The sequence below is a fragment of the Panicum virgatum genome, chromosome 6N (assembly GCF_016808335.1).
Source record: "Panicum virgatum strain AP13 chromosome 6N, P.virgatum_v5, whole genome shotgun sequence".
Classification (NCBI taxonomy): domain Eukaryota; kingdom Viridiplantae; phylum Streptophyta; class Magnoliopsida; order Poales; family Poaceae; genus Panicum; species Panicum virgatum.
This window is the reverse complement of record NC_053150.1, coordinates 9,114,221-9,137,323: the sequence shown is the minus strand read 5'-3', so window position 1 is coordinate 9,137,323 and position 23,103 is coordinate 9,114,221. Positions and strand designations below refer to the sequence as shown.

Genomic DNA, 23,103 nt, shown 5'->3' with positions numbered 1-23,103 from the left:
GCTATTCCATCCCATGGGCTATGGCTACTAGATCCGAGGTATATATTCTCCCGTTGGGAAAATTGCCAGTAACTACATGTCAATGACATGTAGGACCAAGGCTCCACTTCTTTTTTTTCTTTGTTTCAAAAAAAGAAGTGGAGCCTTGGTCCTACATGTCATTGACACGCTCGGAGTTGTTTTACTTTTATCCAAAAAAAAACCCTGCTAGCCTGCTCCTACATGTCATTGGCATGCTCGGAGTTCGTTTTACTTTTACCAAAAAAAAAATGCTAGCCTGGCCCTACATGGCATTGGCACGCCCAGAAGTATTCTTCCAAAAACGCCTACTCGTGGCACTTGCGCAAAAGGAGCAAATATCGTCTTCCTTTTATGATTCTTTATTCTAGGAGAATTTATTTGCAGAAGCTTGTGATCACATAGCCGCCAGCCGCGCTGGAGCGAGCATTTGCAATGCTGAAGGGGACAGAAGAAAGGTAGGATGAGCATGGCCATGGAATGCAGGGGAGGGAATAATTGCTGTAGCACCTTTAGGCTTTACTAGGAAGCGCTCAGTCCTGGGAAGTGATCCTAAAGAGATGCATGTCACCCAAGCGATCGGAAAAGATCTCTGCACAAGAGAACATGCAAAGCCAGGCCACAAGTTATGTACTCTGGTCATGTACCTCTGAAAATGGGCCAGCAGAGCATCAAATAGTCCCAACCTAGCTAGGAGGCCGCACCACAACTCCACAAGTCATCAGCGTCCATTCCGCTCCTACCTCCAAGTTGGTCGGGACAGGTTCGGTCTACTTCGATCCGCATTTTTTTTAAAGATTCAAATGACGATTTACGCAAATATAAGATCTAAGTCACCTTAAAAAAAGTAAATCTTAAAAAAACCCTCAGATGCCTGTCGAGATAGTCTGCCCAAATCGATTTCCGTTGTACCCCTAGAAAAAAGAACCCCCCCTCAAAAAAAAAACGAATTCCATTGTAGAGACCACTTCGACGGGGAATACAAGTGCGGCACGCCCCCGCGTCGGGCGACTCGGGCGGACGCCCCAGCCACCCGCCGCCGCAGGCCCCTTCCCCTTCCCCCTTGCTGCGCCGCCGCTGGAGCTGGCCGCCGGAAGCCCGCGCGGCCCGCGAGGAGGGCGGCGGCAGGGCAGCCCTTCTCCTCCCCTCCCCTGGCAGCCGCGGCCGCAAGAGGTGGGGGGAGCTCGCCGCCGGACGGGCGGGGGCGGTGCTGGCGGCTCCGACGAGGCCGGATCCGGTGGCCGCGAAGGAGCGCGAGGAGGCGCGGTGCCCTACGCCGGGGCCAGCGCTAGGGCTGGCCGGGTGCGGGGTCCGTTGGGGGCGCTGGAGCTCCGGATCTGACCTCCCATGGCCTAGCGGCCGGACCGGCGGCGATGGCTGCAGGTGCTTGGGCTGCCGGCGGCGGTCGGCGTCGGCCTCGACGTGCGGAGGTGTCACGCGAGCAGTGGGGGCAGGTCCGGCCCCATGTGCGGCCTGGTCGGAGGGGGTGGCGGTCGACGTAGCTGTGCGGTTGCCGCGTGCAGCTGGCACGTCGTTGCCCTCTAATGAGGCCTTCATGGGGCGGCGGGACAGCAGCGTTTGAACGTGTTGGACGGCAAGGGGTCCGGTTTCTTGGCCCGACATTGGTGCTAGTGGGGTCTTGGACGAAAGTATTTGGTGACGGTGACGCCATTGGGCGCCGCTTTCCCTACTGGGGGCGTCGTGTATCCCCCTAGTGTCGACGTCCATGGGTGAAAACCTGGTCCATTGTGGATGTGCGACGGTGGCGGCGTTGTTGTCGCTCCCTTGTTGAAGGCGTCGTATTTGGACTTGGTCGTGGCTTCTCCTGAGTGGATGCTTGTTTCTCGGCGTCCGGTCGACGCGTGGAGGTGGGTTTTGCAATGTGAAGTCAGAGCTGCTGCGTAGGGGACGCGGCTCGGCAACGATGACGCATGGCAACCTCCCCCCTCCGTCGTAGTCTAGGTCTCTGCTGGGGTCTTCATCCGCTCGGGTGAGGCATGGGTTATGACCGGAAGTCGGAGCTGCTCTTCACAATTGAGCTTGGCAACGATAACCGGTTGTGGCCGCTTGCTTTGGATCCATCGGTGTGCGGTTCGTGGGTGTTCTGCCACGGGAAGTCGGAGCTGCTGGCGGCTTTGCTTCCATGCTCGGCAACGATGACCTATGGCAACATGTCGTGTTTGTGCTCAACCGCCTCGCATGGGTTGGTTAGCCTTCGGAAGTTCTTTGGCTTCCTGTTGTGCTAACCTTTCTTGTAAATATCTTTTCTATCGTCTTAATTGAGGGACGGAGCTCCTACCTTTTGTTTCAAAAAAAAGACCACTTCGACCGCGCCACTCTACGTCAAAAGACTACCGCATTGCCCTCCACCTAATCCCTTGTTTTTTCCCCTCGTTGTCCGTGAGGCAACTCACGCACATGCATTGAGGCTATTAGCACTCATCATACTCTAAAATCATCCTCTATAAGAAATATTCTTGCTTGGTCATCGAGATTTTTCCCTCTATCTCGATTTCTCCTGCGCTCATCATACTTTATATCTCCAACTCTATATCTCAGTCATCAACATTTTGTACTTAAATCCACCCTACCCACTCCTTCTACAGAGGCTGACGAGTGGGACCCGCACAAACCTTCTCTCTCCCGGTTGGCGGTGGCGCGGCAGCCGAGCTCGCCGCCGACACCGCCCTCCCTCCTCGCTTGAACCGCCACGTCCATGGCCGGCTCGAGGCGGAGGCCCGCGCGGCTGCGGAGGCGGAGCACGGCGGCGTCCACTTGCTCTCCGGCGGTAGTGCCTCCCTCCCCGACAATCCCCGGCTGGCCTCTCCCTTCCTTTCTCTCCGCGATGGCGCTCCGGGCGGCAACAGCAGAGCGGTTCCACGCCACGCCCGCGTTTAGCGGGATCCCAGAAACCCGCTCGATCTAGCATAGATGGGATGATCCGCTGCTATATCGTAGCCCATAGCGGACTGCGGTGCAGATAATTTTCCGCTATAACGGTCCTCCAGGAACCTTTAGAGTTCCCCAGTGTGAGCAGTCTGAGCCCTCCCTCCGCCACTGCCGAAGCAGCTTGTTGGAAGGCTGATGACAAGGCGGCGGCGAGGCCTTCTCCGACCCAATGTGGGTTTTACCGTCACCCACTCATAAGTGATATTAGGCTGTTCGCAGTCGTGTTACTCTATTTCTCTTCTCTAAAAAAAATATTCTTGCCTAGTCATCGAGATTTTCTCCTCTATCTCCATTTCTCCTGCACTTGTTTATACTCTATATCTTCCTCTATATCCAAGTCATCAATATTTTTTACTCAAACTAAGTCTATGCCCGTGTGTTGCTACGGTGAGCAAACTATTTCAAGCAGCACAATACAAGGTAGATAACACATAAGGTCTGATTGATTGGTTGGCCGCATATGAGCTAACCAGGCTCCTGGGGTGCAAGGCCCCAGTGATTGGTTACCTGGTCTAGGTAGCCGCCCTGCATCGCGGGATGCAAAAGGGCACCCCGAGCCAGGCTGCCCAGATACGCTTGAAACCATCGTTTCCTCGGAGCCGACGACGCGCGCCCAGATGCATCTCATTGCCTATAAACAATTGAATACTCAATGATGACATGCAACCAAACACCATCGTTCAAGAACTTGGCCGAGCTCGGAAGGGAACCAATCATAACCCTCGTGCCAAGACCAAGATGTAAAATCTGTGGTGAGTAATGCTAGGAGTGGAAGGGCTGGCTTCGCAATGGTCCTTAAAGCGGCGTCAGTTGCGGCGGACCTCCAGAATGCAAACCTCTATTGTTCTTCTAATGGACCTCCAGAATGCATTTTGCTGATGGCGTAGATGCAAAGGACAAACACATAATAAAGCTGCAGAAAGCTAATATTTTGTGAATAGGCTGTGCCTTCATATAGTCAGAAAAGTTCGTGCCATACTACATTCATTTGAGGCATGCATGGAACATGTCACAGCAGTCACCGTCAAACTGAGTTAGCATGCATTTGCTTCCTCCCTCCCCACATTGGTACACATCGTGTTAAAGGATGCAATGATAGACCACCAATTTGCTCTGGGACTGAAACAAACAAGCATCATCCAACTTACCAGTCCGGTTAGAAATTCCATCAAACATCTTGGGGGGTGGGGGACTGGGTCCAGGACCCAGACCAGTCCATCTTATTAAGTCCAATATTCTGAAAAACAAAACCACGTCCAAATCATTGCAAGAGATGAGGAAGCACATAAACGGATGCATGAATAGAATCCAGGTCAAATGCGGAAAGAAGAAAGGATAGAAAAAGAGACCTCGAGCAAACCAAAGTAAATGCGTCAAGAACAGCCAGGTACCTGAATCTAGCAAGCATGAATGCCGTCGATGTCCTAAACCCTAGCAGTTTTTCGCGTCCTGGCCGCGCTCGCCTCCTGGCACACGTGCAGCAGGTCCGCGTACAGGACCACCTCCCCGTCCCAGAGTTGCCGCTTGAGCGCGTCCTCGATCGGCGGCGCAAGACGAGCGACGATGTTTAGGGTTTGGATGAGGATTGCGAGGGCGGGGGCGGGGCGGGGCGATTGGGATTTCGCGGCTGTTGCGGACTACCGCTGGAGCGACGAAAACGTCGATCGGATGGCTGCTGATTGCTCACGGCAGACTGAGGGGAGGGGGGTGACGACGGGTGTGCTGCGTTTTTTGCGGGGCGCCGATCGCAGCGAAGAGACCATCGATCGGACGGTAAAGAATCGCGCGCGGCAGACTGACGAAGGGGAGGCGCGAGGGTCGCACCACGGACGAGTCGCCCATTCAGACTTTTTAGGAGTAGAGATCTAATTTACCCACCCTTTCTACAGTCACTGACGAGTGGGACTCACCCCTATCCACTCCATCCCCCCACGTCCACCTCTCTCCTCCCCTGCTTCTCCTCCGCCGGAGGGCGGCCAGATCTCCCTCTCTTGTGCCGGTCCTTCCCGGCGGCCCTCCCTGCGCCGGACCTTCCCAGCGGCCGAGCTCGCCGCCGCCGCCCACGCTCCTCACCTCCACGGCCGAGCTCGCCACCGCCGCCGTGCTCCCTCCTCGCTCGAGCCGTCGCGTCCATGGCCAGCTTGAGATGGAGGCCCGCGCCCGACCTTCCCCGGCGGTTGACCCCTCCGCGGCCAGGGCAGCGGGTCCCTGCGTTGCTGCTCCCGCACGCACGGCGGTGGCACGACGCGGAGGAGGCCGATGGCGCACGGCGGCTCTCGGAGCGGAGGAGGCTGGCAGTGTGGCAGTGTCGCGGCAGCTTGCGGCTCGGAGGAGGTGGGCGGCACACGGCGCGGACGACGGCGCGCGGAGGCACGGCACGACGCTGACTGTGGGGCGGCGCGGGTGTGGACGACACGGTGGGGCGGCATGGGTGTGGACGACACGGCGGGGCGGGATGGCGGCGCGCGGCATAGACGACGAGGCGAAGCGGTAGCGGCCCGGCCTCTCTCTTTGTCTCTCCTGCGCGGGCATGGCGGGCCAGGTCCTCCCTGCCAGTGACCCTCCCCGCGTCAGCCCTCTCTCCGGTGGCCGAGCCTCCTCCCTACCGGCGGACCTCCTCCCCATCCCGCGCCGGTCGTTGTCCTTCCCGATGGCCCTCCCTGTGCTGGTCGTCGTCCTTCCCAGGGCTGGCCCTCCTCCTTGGTGACGGGCCTTCTCCCCGCCTCATCCCTCTACCTGGTAGCGGAGGAGCTCCAACTCGTGCCCGATGGCCGCGGCGGAGCCGGCGAGGCGGGGCGGGCGACGATCGTCCGCGCCTGGGTGGAGTTCTTGCCCGCCGACTCCATCGGCAACTGGGCGGACCTCCGGAAAGTTTTCATCGAGAACTTTCAGGGTACGTACGTCCGACCTGGTAATTCTTGGGACCTCAAGAATTGCAAGCAGGAGCCTGGCGAGTCCCTGCGCGACTACATCCGGCGCTTCTCCAAGCAATGCAACTCGTTCCCCGGCGTCGTCGACGCCGACGTCATCAGTGCGTTCCTCGGCGGGACGAGCTGCAAAACCCTGGTTCACAAACTGGGGTGCCCGAAGCCGCGCACTACTCACGAGCTTTTGGACATCGCCACCAACCACGCCTCTGGCGAGGAGGCGGTTGGAGCCGTCTTTGTGCGGGACCAGCCCACGGCAAAGGCGAAACGAGACAACCCCGGCGGGCCCTCCGTGGGCCGCAACGGGAGGAAAAACAAGAAGAACCGCCGACGAAGTCGCGGCGACCGACCGCTAAGATAAGGGCCCTCCCAGGAACAATCACTTTGACCAGCTCCTGGAAAAGTCGTGCACCAACCACGGCTATCCGGTGAGCAACAAGTTCAAGGATTGTGACATGATGAAGCGCCTTGTTCGCAGGACGGCCAAGTCCGACGGCGACGGCCGCGACAAGCCGCCCGACGCCGACCAAGACAAGGAGAAGCCGGTGGAGGGGTCGTTCCCTAAGGTGGACCGGTGCCTCGTCATCATCGGTGGCCTGGAGGACAACTGTTCCAAGCGCCAGCAGAAGATGCGGCTTCGTGAGGTATGCGTCGCCACGAGCGCCGTCCCCAAGAAGCTGAAATGGGCATCCACGCCCATCATCTTCGATCAATACGACCACCCGGCCAGCATCCCTTGACCGGGAAGCTACCTGCTCGTCGTCGACCCCGTCGTCAGCAACATGCACCTGTCCAAGGTGCTGATGGACGGGGGCAGCAGCCTCAACATCCTGTACATCAACACACTGGAGGCCATGGGGATCTCGCGGGCTTTCCTGCGGGCCTCTCTATTACCCTTCTATGGCATCCTGCCAGGTATGAAGGCATACCCGGTCCGCAACTTCGACCTGCCGGTCACGTTCGGTAGCAGAACCAACTACCGCACCGAGACCCTCACGTTCAAGGTGGTAGACTGGAAGGGGGCGTATCACGCCATCCTCGGGCGCCTCGCCTATGCCAAGTTCATGGAGGTGCCCAACTACACATACCTCAAGCTCAAGTAGCCGAGCCCGAACGGAGTCATCACCGTGAGCGGCTCCTTCGAGCAGGCCTACGCCAGCAGCCGCGAGCACTTCGACCTCGTCACCACCGCCGCGAACTCGGCGGAGCTCAGCCAGTTCCGCGCCACCACCGCCGAGTGCCGCCTTGACCCTGACAAGCCCAGCCAGGCACCGACTTTCGTCTCGACCGAGGAGACCAAGTCGGTCGTGGTCGACGACGCCGACCCGTCCAAGACGGTCCGGGCCGGCTCCCAGCTGTCGGCCAAATAGGAACGCGCGTTCGTCGACTTCCTCCGCGCCAACAAGGACACCTTTGCCTGAAAGCCGTCCGACATGTCGGGCATCCCAAGGGAGGTCGCCGAGCACGAGCTCCGCATTTTGCCGGGATCCAAGACCGTCCAGCAACGACTACGCCGCTTCGACAACGAGAGGCGTAGGGCCATAGGGGATGAAATAGCTAAACTGTTAGCTGCCGGCTTCATAAAGGAAGTCTACCACTCCGAGTGGCTCTCTAACCCAGTCCTTATAAAGAAGAAAAGTGGTCAATGGAGGATGTGTGTCGACTACACTAGCCTGGACAAAGCATGCCCCAAAGATCCTTTTCCTTTGCCTAGAATAGATCAGATAATCGATTCCACCTCCGGATGCGAGATCTTATCTTTTCTAGACGCTTACTCGGGTTATCAACAGATAGCGATGAAGGAATCCGACTAGCTCGCGACATCCTTCATCACACTGTTCGGCTCGTACTGCTACGTCTCTATGCTGTTCTGACTTAAGAATGCAGGCGCAACATACCAATGATGCATGCAGGCCTGCTTCTCCGACCAGATCAGTCCGCCGACCGACCCCGATCGAGCGGATCCGCATTGGGCAACGGTCGCGGCCTACATTGACGACATCGTCGTCAAGACGCCGCGCGTGGACGACCTAGTCGCTACCCTGAGCACCACGTTCGCAAACCTCAAGAGGTTCAACATCAAATTGAACCCCGAGAAGTGCACGTTCGGGTACCCAAGGGCAAACTCCTCGGGTAAATGGTGTCCGAGCGTGGCATCGAAGCCAACCGCGACAAAATCGCGGCCATTACCAACATGGGTCCTATCCGCGGCGTTAAGGGAGTCCAGAGGTTAACTAGGTGCCTAGCAGCCCTCAGTCGGTTCATTGCTCGAATGGGCGAGCGAGGTCTGCTGCTGTACAAGCTCCTCAAGAAGTCTGATACCTTTGTCTGGACGGAAGAGGCACAGGCGGCCCTCGACCGCCTCAAAACCCTCCTATCCTCTGCCCCGGTGCTCATCGCGCCGGATCCTTGCGAACCCCTTCTGCTTTACCTAGCAGCCGCCAACCATGTGGTCAGCGTCGCTTTGGTGGTAGAAAGAGAGGAGCCGGGACGCACCCTTAAAGTCCAACGGCCCGTGTACTTTGTCAGCGAGGTACTAACCGACACCAAGTCGCGGTACCCACAAACGCAAAAACTTCTCTATGCCATCGTCATGGCGACCAAGAAGCTGCAACACTACTTCACCGAGCACGAGGTGTCGGTCGTCACCTCATTCCCACTCGGCAAGGTGGTCCGCAACCGCGACGACGTGGGGCGGATCTCCAAGTGGGCGGTCGAGCTAATGGGCTACGACGTCAAGTTCGTGTCGCTCACGACGATAAAGTCTCAGGCCCTGGCCGACTTCATCGTCGAGTGGACAGAAGTCCAAGCATCGACCCAGAAATCTCCCATGAGTACTGGACCCTCTTCTTCGATGGGTCGGTCATGGGACCTGGCATGGGGGCCGGAGTCGTCTTGGTCTCCCCAGAGGGAGGCAAGTTCTGGTACGCAGTCCGCCTCTATTTCCCCGCGTCCAACAACGTCGCCGAATATGAGGCGCTGATCAGCGGCCTTCGTATAGCCATCGACATTGGGGCAACTCGCCTCTACGTCTACGGCGACTCGAAGCTGGTAGTCGACCAAGTCATGAAGAACTCTAACTACGAGAGCCCCCTCATGGACGCGTACTGCCAGGAAGTCCGCAAGCTGGAAGGGAAGTTCTGGAGTTTGGAGCTGCACCACATCCCGCGAAAACAAAATCCCGACGCAGATGCTCTCGCAAAGATGGCCGCCGAACGCAAGCCGGTGCCCAGCGGTGTTTTTGTCAATGACTTGAACACGCCATCGGCACGAGAGAAGCCGCCGGTCGCAGACAAGACCCAAGCAGAGGAATCAGACACGTGGAGAAAACAGAGTACGCGCCCACCGACCCAGCCCCCGACCAAACACCCGGGCCCATGGTGCCTGGTCACCAGCCAGCCCGACCCGAGCCAAGCAGAAAACACAGACTGGAGAGCCGACCTTTTGGCTTACCTCCTCCAGGAAGTCCTCCCTGAGGAACGCAATGCAGCTCGCCGGATTGCCCGACGAGCCAAGACATTCGCCGTAATTGACGGCGAACTCTACAAATGCAGCCCCTCAGAAACAAGCATTCTCATGAAGTGCATCCCCATTGCCCAAGGCAAGGAACTTCTTCTTGAGATACACGCCGGGATCTATGGACACCACGCTGCACCATGCTCCCTGGTTGGAAAAGCTTTCTGACAAGGTTTCTACTGGCCAACCGCACTGCGCAACGCGGAGAAAATCGTCCGCGCATGCAAGGGCTGCCAGTTTTACGCAAAACAAACCCACCTGCCAGCCCAAGCCCTTCAGACCATTTCCATTACGTGGCCATTTGCCGTGTGGGGTCTAGACATGGTTTTGTTTTAGGGTTTAGAGTAATGGGAATGGTCTGACGTAATGGCCACCCAGCGCTCGCCCTCGGCGGCTGCGGCGAGTAGCGGCCCTTTTTTTCTTTTTGTTTTGATTTTTGGATGCAAATGTTTTTGACCAAAGTTTTTTTATTTTATACTCAAAAGTTTTTCCTTCAAAAAAATTTCAACTTTTTTCTCAAAACTCTCATTCAAAATTGTCTCATCAAAGTTTCCCGTTCTCTCTAATATTTTCTTAAAAAATTTCTCTAAAAATTTTTGTTGAAAAAGAAAAAAATACTAAAGAAGAAAGGAAAATTGGTCGGAGGATCGACTGTAGAAAGTTCTCTCTGCAGTCGACCCTAAATTCGCTAGATCCGCTCGCGCACCATGGTGTAGTGAGGTGGAGTGCAGGTGGCACGGTGCCGCGCTGGTGACATCGTGACACTGGGCCTGAAGGACCGGACAGGCAACCAGACGGGGTGAATGGGAGCCGATAAAAATTCTCCAAGAGAACAAGGCCTATATCTCGAATTCAACTTGACACACCTCTCTTCTAACTGCCAAAGCGACACACGCCAACAAGTGACGAGTTCACTCTAGAAACGGATAGGAAAAGCTCGACACAAAGCGGAAGCAAGCGAAAATCAATTTACTCGAGCAAGCCATGATACAGCGGAAACAATCGATTAATCAAAATGCCAAAAGCTTGACGCAAAGCGGAAGCCAAAGTATAGAGATTTACTTGAGCAAAGCTATCACCAAAAATACACTTGACAAAGGGTACGAAAATATTCAACAATTAGCGCATCTCAAAATCAAGTGAAAGCAAAACTTAATCAAGAAGCTAATTAAGAGTCTCAGCAAAAAGATTAGATCAGACCAATATAAATGAGCACTCTTAATTAAGCTTGTAAAGACTAATAAAGATTAGCAAGAACAAGAATAAAACTAATCTAGGCACTAATCAGAAACAAGCGCAAGTCAAAGTGCTCATCTTGATGGAGAAAAACCTTGTGCAGCATTTTCACGAATACTTGGTGGGCATCACTGAAGTTCATCGCAGATCACCGGAGTTCCACCAACAGATTTCTCACATACGTACTTGCTTGATGAATACCTGCACACAATCAAGAACAAAGCATACACATGCACAAAAGTGACAGAGGCCCTGTTGAATTTCGCTTGTGCTTGACGTCGGCTTGCTGCGCTGAATTTCTGCTTGCCGCTGCTTGCTGTGTGCCTGCCTGGGCCGCGTGCGCTAGCTGCCTGGGCACCCTGCTCTTGCCCTGCACTGCAGCGCGCCCCGGCCAACTGGGCACCGCCGCCAGGAGCAGGGCTGGCTGCCCGAGCCAGGAGCAGGGCTGGCTGCCCGAGCGCGCCCAGCTCCTGCTGCGCGCAAGTGTGTGCGCCCCTGAGCCCGCCTGCGGCACAGAGCAGGCTACCTTGCCGCCCTGTCGCGCAAGCTGGCCGCGGCCGCTGGCCTGCGCCGCCTACTGCCTGATCCGCCGGCCGATCTGAAAAACAAAGACAAAGGAAAACACCAAATCGCCGGCCAAAACGATACGGGAAAAACAAATCCACCGCAGGGTAAAAGAGAGGGAATAAAATCCAAAAGCCCGAAGGGCACTAGGAGGTAGGAGCCTCCCTTACCAAATCCATCTCCAATCTTTGCAAGATCTCAAAGTGAAAGAAAATGAGACAAGAGATGATGCTAGCTCTCCATCCCTTCTTATTACATTCGATTGTCCAAAAGACTAAACTACTCCTACTCTATTACTACTAGAGATAACTCGCCCAGGGGCATTTTTGTCCATCATCCACTCGGAGCATCGGACGGACACGGTGCCTTCACGACTTCGCTTTGCCTCTACGCAAGCTTCGCGATCCCGCCACCTGCCCTCCGACCTCCTCGACGCGTGTCACCGCCGTCCTTGACAGCCCGGCCGCCAAGTCTTCTCGAGCCTCCGCTCAACTTGCTCGACCGCCGTCTTGACCTGGTCAACACGGTCACCCATGTACTATTGCGCTTGTCGATGACCCCGGGTGTCAGCCACCGCAGGTAGCCACCCGGCCTCCTGGTCCCTCGATCATGCCCAGCATCCGCCCTTCACCACAGCCGTCAACCGCCATGCCGCATCGCTCCGGATCGCACATGACTCCGCCTGGCTCCCCAGGTCCATCGGCGCGGACCCGCATGACCTTCACCTCGCCGTCGCTACCGCCTCCGTGCTCCACACCTGCGCATCACAAACCAAGAGACATGCCCCCGGTTTTGAGGCCCAAACCGGAAAACCCTCGAAACGCCCCATTGGACGTGTCACACCCCGACCGGGCGTGACTAACCGATCTCGACGCGTGTTTCTCATCCAAATTCTCCGCCTTGACTTGGGATCCCCGCCGTCTCGATCACCTCATCGTCTTGACTCTTCATGCACGGTGTGGACCGCACATAGACTCCGCACGGTCTCTAGGCCCCTCGGCCCTGAGCTGGTGCTCGCCTTCACCAAAGCTGTTGGCAGTCATGCCGCATCCCTCTGGACCCGCATCCCTCCGGACCGCATCTCTTTGGACCGCACATTGACTCCACCTAGCTCTCGAGGTCCCTCAGCCGACACCACCACTCGCCTTCACCTTTCTTGCCGCCGCAAGCCATGCTGCATCCTACACCTGCAATCCGCAGCCAAGAGACAACACGAACACATTTGTTCCACCGCCACCTTTCGCCACTGGGTTAGTCATAATCATGCATACCGGAAAAGTAGACATGCTTATGCACCAACCAACCCACCGAAAGCGCATGTGTTGAACAATTACTCATCACCAAAAACTGACCAGGGGTCCGCAATGGGGTGTGATATGGTGCGGCTGGCTCCTCTCAGCTCCTTTTGGAGGCATTGTCATAAGGCCCCAAGCTCTTGTAGTTCTATTGATTGAAAAATCTGGGGTTGGTCTTGCGGCCAGCGATACGGCATGTCTCCTTGGAGCCTGGGAGGCGAGGTCCGCACCGGCACTGTAACAACCCACGTAATAATTACTTTGATTAGGATTAACTGAGAGATTGATATAATCATTACCACTAATTGTGCAATCATCCACACACAGACCAAGCCGTGTCCAAGTTCGCCACGAACGCCGCCCGCTAACGCCGTACGCGACGCGCGTCCCCGCCCATGCCGCACTGCCTCCTTCGCCATCCTCATCCAAGCTGCGAGCGCCCTCTCCTTCCTCTCCCTTTCTTCTTCCTCGAGCAGAGCTTGAACGAGCTCGAGTAGCTCGCGTTCCGCCGGCCAAATCCCTGGCCTCCGCTCCATCCTCTTCAAATCACTCGCACCCGAAGCTCCCTCACCTCCCTAGCTCCCTCCCCAGCCCCTTGGAACTGAGCTCCGACCGCCGTATAGCCGGGAATCGCGGATCCTCTGGCCACCGGCCATCCATGGCCATCGAGCCCCACCTCAACGTCGAACTCCATCATCCGGCCACCGTTTTCCTCGTCCAGCGGCTCAAATCGAAGCTAGGTGAGGCACTAATGCTCATGCTCTCCTCGTTCCAGCGCGTTCCGCGAGTTTCCGCGCTCGTTCCCGAGCCATGCCGCCGCCGGCATGCTGCTGCTCGCCGCAAGCCGCGCGCACGCGCCTCTGTGCCGCGCCGCCGAGCGCCCACACTTCGTCCGGCCCTGCTGAACCCTCCCATGGCTGCCCCGTCGCCAGCCACTCACCGGAGCGCCGCCACACGCCGTCGCGCGACCGCCGCCGTGCGCTGCTCCCGTGGACAGCACGCTTCCGGCCGCCCTCCGCCGCGCTAAGACCACCCCAAGGTAGCCCGAGACCTCCTCTCGCTCCTCCCCCACCTAGCTCTCGCCGCCGGTGAGCGAGCTCGCCGGAACCGAGCTCCCTGGGCCTCCTCTGTTCCAAAAATCGCGGCTGGGGACCCCAGGCAACAATAGAGAGAAGTGCAGGGGCCTTTTTGCGAAGTCCATGACTCAGGTGAATAGTGCTGCGAAGGGTTGTTTTGCAATAATTGGCTGAAACTTTGAAAAATCATAGTAAATCATAGACAAATCAGAAAAATGTAAACTAAAATTTGTTTGATTCCTTGTCCTAAGATCTACAACTTTCCTTACAGGTTGATCTTCATTTTCTAAATATTTTTTGCTCTAGTTTAAATGTTAGTTTAAGTGGTTGCAAGCTTTGAAAATGCATAGTAAATAGTAGAAAAATGGTAAAAATGTAAAACCAGTTGGATTAGCTTTCATTTGGCATGTAGAACTTAGGAAAAATATTTAACCTGCTGTTTGTTTAAGTTTTTCATGATGTATTGATTTAATCATGGTTAATGCTTGTTTACGCTTGTCTATTTAATATATGCAGTTTCGGATGTTGAAAAATTATAAAATTTATGCAGTAGCTTATTCTCTGCATGCTTAGTTCACTGTAAAAATTTCATATCCGGAAGCTATGCACATGTGTGTAAATCTATTTTTGTTCAGTTTGTCTTGTTGAGGATAAAATAAATACTTTATGTTATCAAAAAATGTTGGTTAATTATTTTTACACTCCTTCTCAGTAGCATATCATGTTGGTAAAAATTGGTTACAAGTTTAAAGTTGTAAGTCATGTTTCTGCTTTTGATTAGTTGCTAGCCATAGCTTTCCTATTATACTTGTTGCTAGGCAATCTTTTTCTGCAAGTTTAATTTCAATAATTTATATTGATCTTGCATAATTGAAGTTAATTCCTAAGATCAGATTGTGGGTTACTTTCATGTCACTTGGTCTTATGTGCTTTTTAGTTGAATAAAAATCTCTAGTTACCCGTCTTGCTCTGTGTATTTGCTTTGTCGTTCTAAGCAAGTTTAGTAATACTTTTTGAAGGAAACACTTCAAGCTAAAATAAGTTGAATGAATTCTTGTATTGCAGCCCCAACCCATTTGACTTGTGAGCTCGTTTGTTATGTTTACTCGGTAAATAATTGTCCAGTCATATCTTTTCTATTAGTCGCATTGCATTGCATCATGTGTTGTTTTTCTTATATTCATGCACTTGTATCATTGCATATCATTTAGGTACTCTAGATATACAATGCGTGGATGTGAGGCACGTACTGACGGAACCGAACCACAAGACGGTGAATGGTGGATATATCTAGAAGATGGATGGATGGATCCCAATGTGCATGACCGAAGGCAGATGCTCGCCAAGCGAGTATCATCTAACTAACACTGACTTAGTGTTAATCCCAGGCAAGCCCCGGAGCATAACCTATTATTTTAACTTATGAAATGTTATATATATATTTACTTGATTATGCATTAAGTTTCTAGGCGTTGGATGAGACCCTAGTTGCATGATTCCTAGGTTCCATTGGTCGGAATACTAGTATGTGTTGTCGTTATCCTTGCCATGCTAAAAATAGGATCCGATAGAAGTCGAGTAATTTCTGTTACTCGCGAGATATAGGATGTCTCGTTATTTTGAGTATATGGGATATTGGAATAGGTTGGAGAAGGAAAAGAAAATGGAGGCCGGGCGGGGAAAGGCTAGCCCGTCTGTGTCGATTAAGGACCGTTCGTTGTCTGGCCCTGTGATCGAGTTTGAATTGTACTAACTGCATGCCGGGAGTAGGAGGTAGTCGAAACCGGTAAGCCTAGTACTTCCTTGTTTCGAAAGTACAGAACTTCTACCCACCCCTTAGGGCAGTCGAGTGTCCGCGGAGAATTGGGACGCATATGTTTACTTTTGGTGGTCTCTCGTAGGACTCGGTTGACTATATGCAGGTGGGGCGGTTCTGTAGTTCGAGGCAGGGAGGGGAATGGTTGGTTTGTATTGTCCGACGGGGCAAATACGTGCCGTGTTGGTTAGGTCCACCTTGCAAGGTTAAATCGGGTCGATTCGCCGTCAGTCGCTCTCGGATATGAGCACCTTGATCGCAGCACCGCATCGTAGTAATGTGATGGAATATTAACGTATATGTTGAAGGAAATGTTAAGATTACTAATTGATCTTCTATTATGATTGTTCTAGAAAGGGGTTCTTCAAATATCTAGAGGATATTAATTTATATAGAATGTGAGCTAAAATATTGAAAGTAAGGACCCACTCTTAAATGCATGTCCGCAAAACAACCCACAGCCAAAAAGTCTTATGTCTAGGTATGTGGGCTAAGTATACCCAATAGTCGGGTAAGTCTTGCTGAGTATTAGTATACTCAGGGTTTGTTGTTTACCCTGTTTCAGGTATAGAAGCTGACCAGGATTCGCATCAGTGGGCTCGATGTGACGTCCTCACGTATTCATAGTTATCGTTTTGTTTTATTGGTTCTCAATCAAATTTCCTTCGATCAGGTCATATTCTCTTCCGCTGCTGTCATTTATTTTATGTAAATTCTAAATTTAAAGTTGTTTTATAAATATTTATGTTATTATTTATTTTTGTGAAAATATATTATGCTGGTACCGTCTGTGCTCGCCGTCGCGCGAGACTTCTGGTGTGTTTCGATCGGCCTGTGGGTTGGAAACAGGCTGTCAGGTTACACTTAATTAAGTTAATGCGCCTGATGCGTTCAAATGATGACAATTACACTTAATTAAACCATTTAACTTGGCGGTTCTATCACAGGCACCGGCACGTTCGACCGCTTGCTCCGCCTACACGACGGCGTCGGCGTGGTGTGCGAGAACCCTGGCCCGCTGGCCAGACGCCTGCTCCCGCTCGTCGGGATCGGTGCCGCCTCCGCGGTTGCCACCGGGCTCGCCGGCGGCCCGGACTCCCCGGCGGTTGCCTTCGACCTCTTCCTGCTGCTCTTGGGCGGCCTGTGTCTGGTTACCCTGCACGTGCTCCGTGCGTAGCCGTGCCCGGCGATGAGCAAAACGAAACCCGAAGCAGCCAGATATCGATGGGGGTACAATAATTTGATTTGGAGCTGCGCTTAGATTTGGTGGAGAATAATCCGGCATGTTTTGCCTATGGTCCTTGTCTTGTGGAGTCGCTGTTTTTTTTTATGTGCGTGCGTGCGTGTGTGTTGTTCATCAGTGTTCCGGCGTCAGGGTTGCTTGGATTTGTTCGGTCGTCTCAAATTCTACCGGCGGCGAGCAGAGTGTTCATCAGTGTTCCACTTGTCATCCGGTTACTTGTCGATACACGATCCAGTAAAGTACAGCCATTTTGTCCTCTGTAAACATCCGGGTCTATTGCTAAAAATTCCTTTTTTCTGAAAAAGAACATTGCACAAAATATATCCCATTTCTAGCTGCCATTGACACAACTCTATATTCTGTAACAGCGTTTCTAGAAGAAGAAAAAGACCTAACCGCATCGACAGCAGCGTAACCGTCTAACCGATGGCACATCATCGGCCGCTAAAGAAATGGAATGGATGTCGCAATCACGTGAAGATCGTAAAGAAATGGCGGGTTTTGTACTTGTGTTGGCAACTGTGTCTTGTGCCTGCACGTAGCAGAACCAGAAAAAGATTATGGTACTAGGTGGTTGTTGAGTTGATGCCAGTACTTTACTCATGGAAACAATTATGAGTATTCAGCCAAACGCAAACGATTACAAGTACACTACTCATGGCTAATTTGGATAGGGTATTTTTTGACAAGCAAATCCCTGAAATTGGGCCAGAATTGAACTGACTCCCTAAACCTTTTTTTCCAAAGAAATCCACTCTGACACTGTCAAATCAAACAACCCGGCAATGACATAGCCGACGACCAAATTACACAGAAGCAGTAATCCTCGACGCTTGAGCAGTTCAACTGTGAAGTCCAAGAGGCAGGACGATGATCATGGCGAGACGCATCACGCGTGAGGTTCTTCCCGGGCTGATTTATTTATATAATTATATTCCTGAAAATAACCAGTTGAGGTCGATGGCGGGCGGAAAGCGTCGATGGCCACACAGCGGCGGGCCGGCGGCGTCAGCCGGTGCCGCTCGCCAGGCCGGCCGTGGCGAGAGAGATGCTGAGGAGGAACAGGGCAAAGCAGACGAAGCAGAGCACCGGTTGCGCAGCGCTGGCGAGGATCCCCGTGGCGGCCGACGACGCGGCGGAGACTGCGACGACGGGGACGTTCCGACGAGCGAAGGCGGACGTTCCGGTGAGAGCGGGCTGCGCCGCGGCGAGCAGGGCCCGGGCCGCGGCCGCGCTGGCCGTCGGGCTGAGGCCCGCGGCGATCAGACTCACCCCGGCAACGGCGAGGACGAACAGGAGGAGGAGGACCGTGGCCCCGAGGACGCTGGTGCCTCCCGCTCCCGGGATGCAGGTGAGCGCCGCGGCGACTGCGACCACGGTGGCGAGGAAACCAAGGTCGGTCACCCGGTGCGTGCCGCCGCCGATGATGTGTCCCATGTCAGTTCCGGCACCACCGGCGTTGACGCCGCTGAGGCCGAGGAGAACGGCCACATTGGCCTCCGTCACGCCGCCGTCGTCGTCGAGGGTGCGGCGACGGTCGGCATCGACGTGCCTCCTGGGCGCAAAGACGCGGTCGGCCAAGTGCGGCCGCGTGACGGCGACGCGGGGCGCGTTGAGCAGCAGGGACTCCAGCAAGTGCCCTTGCTCAAGTTCGTACAGCTCGTCGACATGGAGCTTGGAGTGGTAGTAGTCCGCCATGGCGACTGCACTGGAGGCTTGTTGGTCGAGCTTTGCTTGAGGCTTCGTCGTTGGGGTTTCCGCGGTGGTCCGCCGGGTTTAAATAGACGGTCGGCCACAGGGCTAATGGTCTGTGGGATCGAGCCGAGGCGTACGCGTGGCGTCGTGCCAAGGTGCGGCCACAACAACGATGACGAAAACTTGTGGTCCTCCGCTAGGACTTTGGGGACTTCGGGTTTCCGATTCTTCGGTTGATTTCTGCTGGTCCAATTTCGGTTGATTTCGGCTGATTCAATAGTATTCGGTGAGAGAGAATAAATTAAAATAAGCCAGAATAACCGGAAAGTAGATAAGCCGAACAGAGGGCGGATAAGCCGCACAGAGGGCGCCCTCTGTCCGGCTGGTCTGATTTCGGTTAATTTCGGCTGATTCAACAGTGTTCTGTGGGAGAGAATAAGTCAAAATAAGCCGGAATAAATCAAAAGCAAATAAACCATTTTCGGCTTATTCCAGCTTATTTTATTGGGTTCATTTTGTTATTCATGTTTTCTCCAATATAATATTACTACTTCCTCTCTTCCAAACTATTTAGTCTGTCGGTACCCTGCGACTAGGTACCCACTTCTACTGTGTCAAGACAACACGCGCGTAGTTATCCGTAACTACGCTCTAAGGGCCTGAGCGGCCGGACCCCTGCGGTCCGACTCTGTCTCACCGGGCCAACGGCCTCGGACCTACTCTACCGAGCGGGAACAGGTCCGGTGACGCCACGTGTCCCAGAGATGGAAACGCTCAGGGCCTTCAGCCGTGGATCCGGACCCCCACAGTCGGGTCCGGGACCTCCACGTGCCATCCGGACCCCCACAAGCCCTCGGCTCGGCGCTCCACTCGGGAAGGGTCCGGTGGCACCACATGTCTCACAGGCGCGGACGCGGGCACAAGCCTTCCAAGGGAAGCTCCCTCACCCACCCGCACTTAATGCGGGAGGTTGAGGCGTGCTCAGCCGCCGCAGGGCACGGGACAGCTTTTGTCAGACTGCACTGTAGGTCGCGAATTACCAAGGTGAGACAGTGGAGTAGCAGGCGCCGCCCACACCTCCACATTATCCAGAGGCAGCAGCTAGCCACTCTATCATCACACCTACGCCGTCGGCGCACAGTCTGCATAACAGGCTAAGCCGCCTACGCCGCAAGCTATCCTACAGGGCGCCGCTCCGATAAGACGAGGCGTTGCTCCGACAAGACAGGGCGAACACCCAACGAGCGGAAGATCGAGGCCGGTCTGAACGCCCACGCGGGCAAAGCAGAGAATCCCAGGATATACTATTCCAGACTATTTTGCTAGGGCCACTTGTCGGGGCCTAGCAGCCTTGTACTTGACTCCCTTGGACTATAGAAGGGAAGAGCATACGTAGTACAGGGGACCTCTCCTGTCTCCTCACGCTGGACTTGGGCACTCGCTCTCCTCTCCAGACTGAGGTTTTCCTCTAGCAATACAGGACACAGTGGACGTAGGGTATTACGCTCCGGCGGCCCGAACCACTCTAAATCCGTGTGTGTTTCTTGCATTCTTGCATTAGATCAGGCAGATCCTCTAGCGTCCTCCGAGTTCTCTCAACCTCAGGGTTAGGCTACGCCACCCGGCTGGTGATTTCCACCGACATAGTCGTTTTTGGCTTTTCTAAATGCATAATTTTTGCAATGCATCTAGATAAGAGTATATCATATCTAGGTGCATAGCAAAATCAATATATATAGAAAAGCCAAAACAACTAATAATTTGAGAAGGAAGTAGTAGAACAGATGGATTATTAGATTGGACCTGCCATTTGTTAGATCTTAAAGTTAGAAGAAGGAATAGGTCTTAAAGTTAGAAGAAGAAATAGGGAGATCTGATTGGTGAAAGACAAAGTGGAAAAGTGGAAAGTCATCGAAATGGAAAAGGCAACATCAACGGTGAAACCAATATGTTCTTTATTTTATTTGATTGATTGGTGAAAAGAAACAATAGGATGCCAGCAACCCTTAGAACTCTTAGCAACACGCAGGAAAAATGTTGGTCAAGATCGACGAGATAGAATTTACAAATGCACGATATTTGATTGGTAGCAACCGTTTGGTTCGGTAGAACCCCATTTACAAATGCACGATATTTGATTGGTAGGATTGATTGCTCCCGTCACTTATTACCGGGATAAGTTTAGTTTTTCTTTGAGCGCAGGGACAAGTTTAGTTTCTGGGTACCAGTAGCAAGTTTTTTGGACTGGAAATATAATAGACAAGTGGTCCGAACGCAAACCGGGAAGAAAGGGAAAAGGGAGGTGACGACCCACGCCGTGGCGGACTGCATCTGTTATCGGTGCACGCCAAGAACTGAGGTGCGCTGAGGACTTAAATCTATCCGTAGTTTTTGAAAGTTGTCATTGGAATTTAAAATTATGATCAATTTTATAATATCGGTCCTCAACTATATGATATCAATATATATATTAGGCTGTCAAAAATCCTAAACCCATCCTGGCTGTCAAAATTTTTAAATCACGATCAATTTTATAATATCGCTCCTTAATTATATGCTATCAGCAAATATTTTAGGCTGTCGAAAAAACCACGTTCTAAAATTTATCACAAACCCTAAACCCGTCCTGGATATGATGGTATGGTTAACGGTTGCTCGGAACTCCGACACCCCCGCAGAACCCCCGGAATCATGTGGTGGGCCGGAATCCCCGCCTGCGCAGCCTCAACTCGCATGTCTGCATTTCTTGAAGAAAAACTCGCAGGTCTTGCCGGCCGGACCGCCGCTGGCAGCGCGGCGTCAGGGTTGCTTGGATTTGTCGTCTCCGAGCCTACCGGTGAGCAAACAGAATGGAAGATGGTCTCGATTGTCCTATCAGTTTGTCGTTATGTTCCACTTGTTCTCCGTTTATGTAAACAGTGTTTCCAGAACTAAGGGAAGCAGAAAACAGCTAATCGCATCAGCTAAATAAATGGAATGGATGTCGCAATCATGTGAAGGATCGTAAAGAAATAGTGGGTTTTGTTTGGTTCGGGACATTCTTTTGTAAAGGCAGCCCTTTACCATTCCTTCCGAGTCGTAACGCGACCAATAGCTTTTCGCTGTCTCCTCAGCTCAAGCCATGCCATCCAAATCGTAAAATAAATTCAAGATCGTGTTCGTTCGGTTTTCCATCTGTACAGCTTCTTTACAGAAAATTCCTTATATGCCAACATAAAAGTTATAACAATCTCTTCTACGCCATCTAAAATTGGACGTTCCTTTCATTGCCATCAATTCTAATTTTTAATTGAAAAAATCTAAAACACGACCAGTCATGCGGCAGCGTGAGCGCGCGACTGCGCTCCCGCCCGTCTCTGACCTTTCTTGCCTCGGCGGCCCAGCAACATGATATGGCAGACCATCCAATGCTTTTGGTCTGTAGCATGTCCGAGGAGAAAAGAGAAAATAGATCTTTTGTACGAAGCTATCTAAAAAATATTTTATCTGCTTCATATCATATCTGTTTCGAGAACCGAATACACCGTTGTGTTCTACGCAATGAGACGAACAGAACAAGACCCCACTTGCATATATTTTGATAATATTTTGCACTAGTAGCAACTTATGTGATGACCCGCTCTCTTTCTATAGCAACTTATGTATATATCGGTTTACTGTGGTGATAACTTATGTGTATAGCAACTTTCGTTTTATGTCAAGTCATGTGTATGAGTATATGATAGATTTTATTTATAGTAATTTATCTTATATATGTAGCAACTCATGTGTATAATAGATTTTATTTTTGACAACTTTTGTTTTACATGTGCGGCAACTTTTATTTTTATGACAATTTGTAAATAAACATATGTGGACGACAACTTACATCTTTTTTACTACTCATGTGTACGACATCTTGTGCTTGTGACAACTATGACAAATTCTATTTTTATGACAACTTATATTTATAACAAATTATATTTTGTGGTAAGTTTGTTTCTATGACAACTTATAATTATAAATATATATATTTATAGCAATATTTATCTTATATGTGTATCAACTTGTATTTTATATGTATGACAACTCATATTCATAATATACTCTATTTTATAAATATTTTTTACTATTTATGTGCATGAAATATTATTTTACAAATATTTTTTTATATAAATTATCAGTGTGACAACTTCCTCTTTTTTACTATTTATGTGTATGGTATGTTATTTTTTGTGGTAATTTATACATATGATAGATTTTGTTTGTAACAACTTAAACTTATAACAGGTCAGCTTTTTTGGCAACTTTATTTTTATGACAATAAATAAAATATTTTTTAGTAACTTTTATATTATATGTGTAGCAACTCATTTGTATGAAATCTTTTGTTTTTGTAGCAACCTATGTATATAACAAATACCAACTTGCTAACAGCGCAAAATATTTTCAAAATATATACAAGTGGGATCTAGATTTATTCGACTCGTAGAGTAGAATACAATGGCACAATTGGTATTCGAAAATTATATAGAACGAAGGAGATAAAATATTTTTTATGTAAAAAGTTCATGCTAAAAGTAACCTAGCTAGCTGTACATGGGAGAAGGAAGCAAAATAGAAAGGAGGTGGGTTCGCGCGCTCCGGATCCGGGCGACGAGTCGCGCCAGGGTTCACATTACCGCTACAGTGATTCCGGGATTCGTTTTTGACCAAAAAATTTGACTTTTAGATTTTTGAATTTTGAATCCGGGAAGCCAAAAATCCGGACCGGGAAATGCGTCCCGGA

General features: G+C 52.0%; 1 long non-coding RNA gene across 1 annotated transcript; it reads right to left on the bottom strand.

The window, feature by feature from the left end:
* Positions 1 to 3,872: 3,872 nt before the first annotated feature.
* On the bottom strand, positions 3,873 to 11,074 carry LOC120680098. The gene is made up of 2 exons (XR_005677465.1): positions 10,741 to 11,074; positions 3,873 to 4,204 (listed from the first exon to the last, which is right to left on the bottom strand). It is a non-coding gene; the product is annotated as an uncharacterized LOC120680098 (long non-coding RNA).
* Positions 11,075 to 23,103: the final 12,029 nt, after the last annotated feature.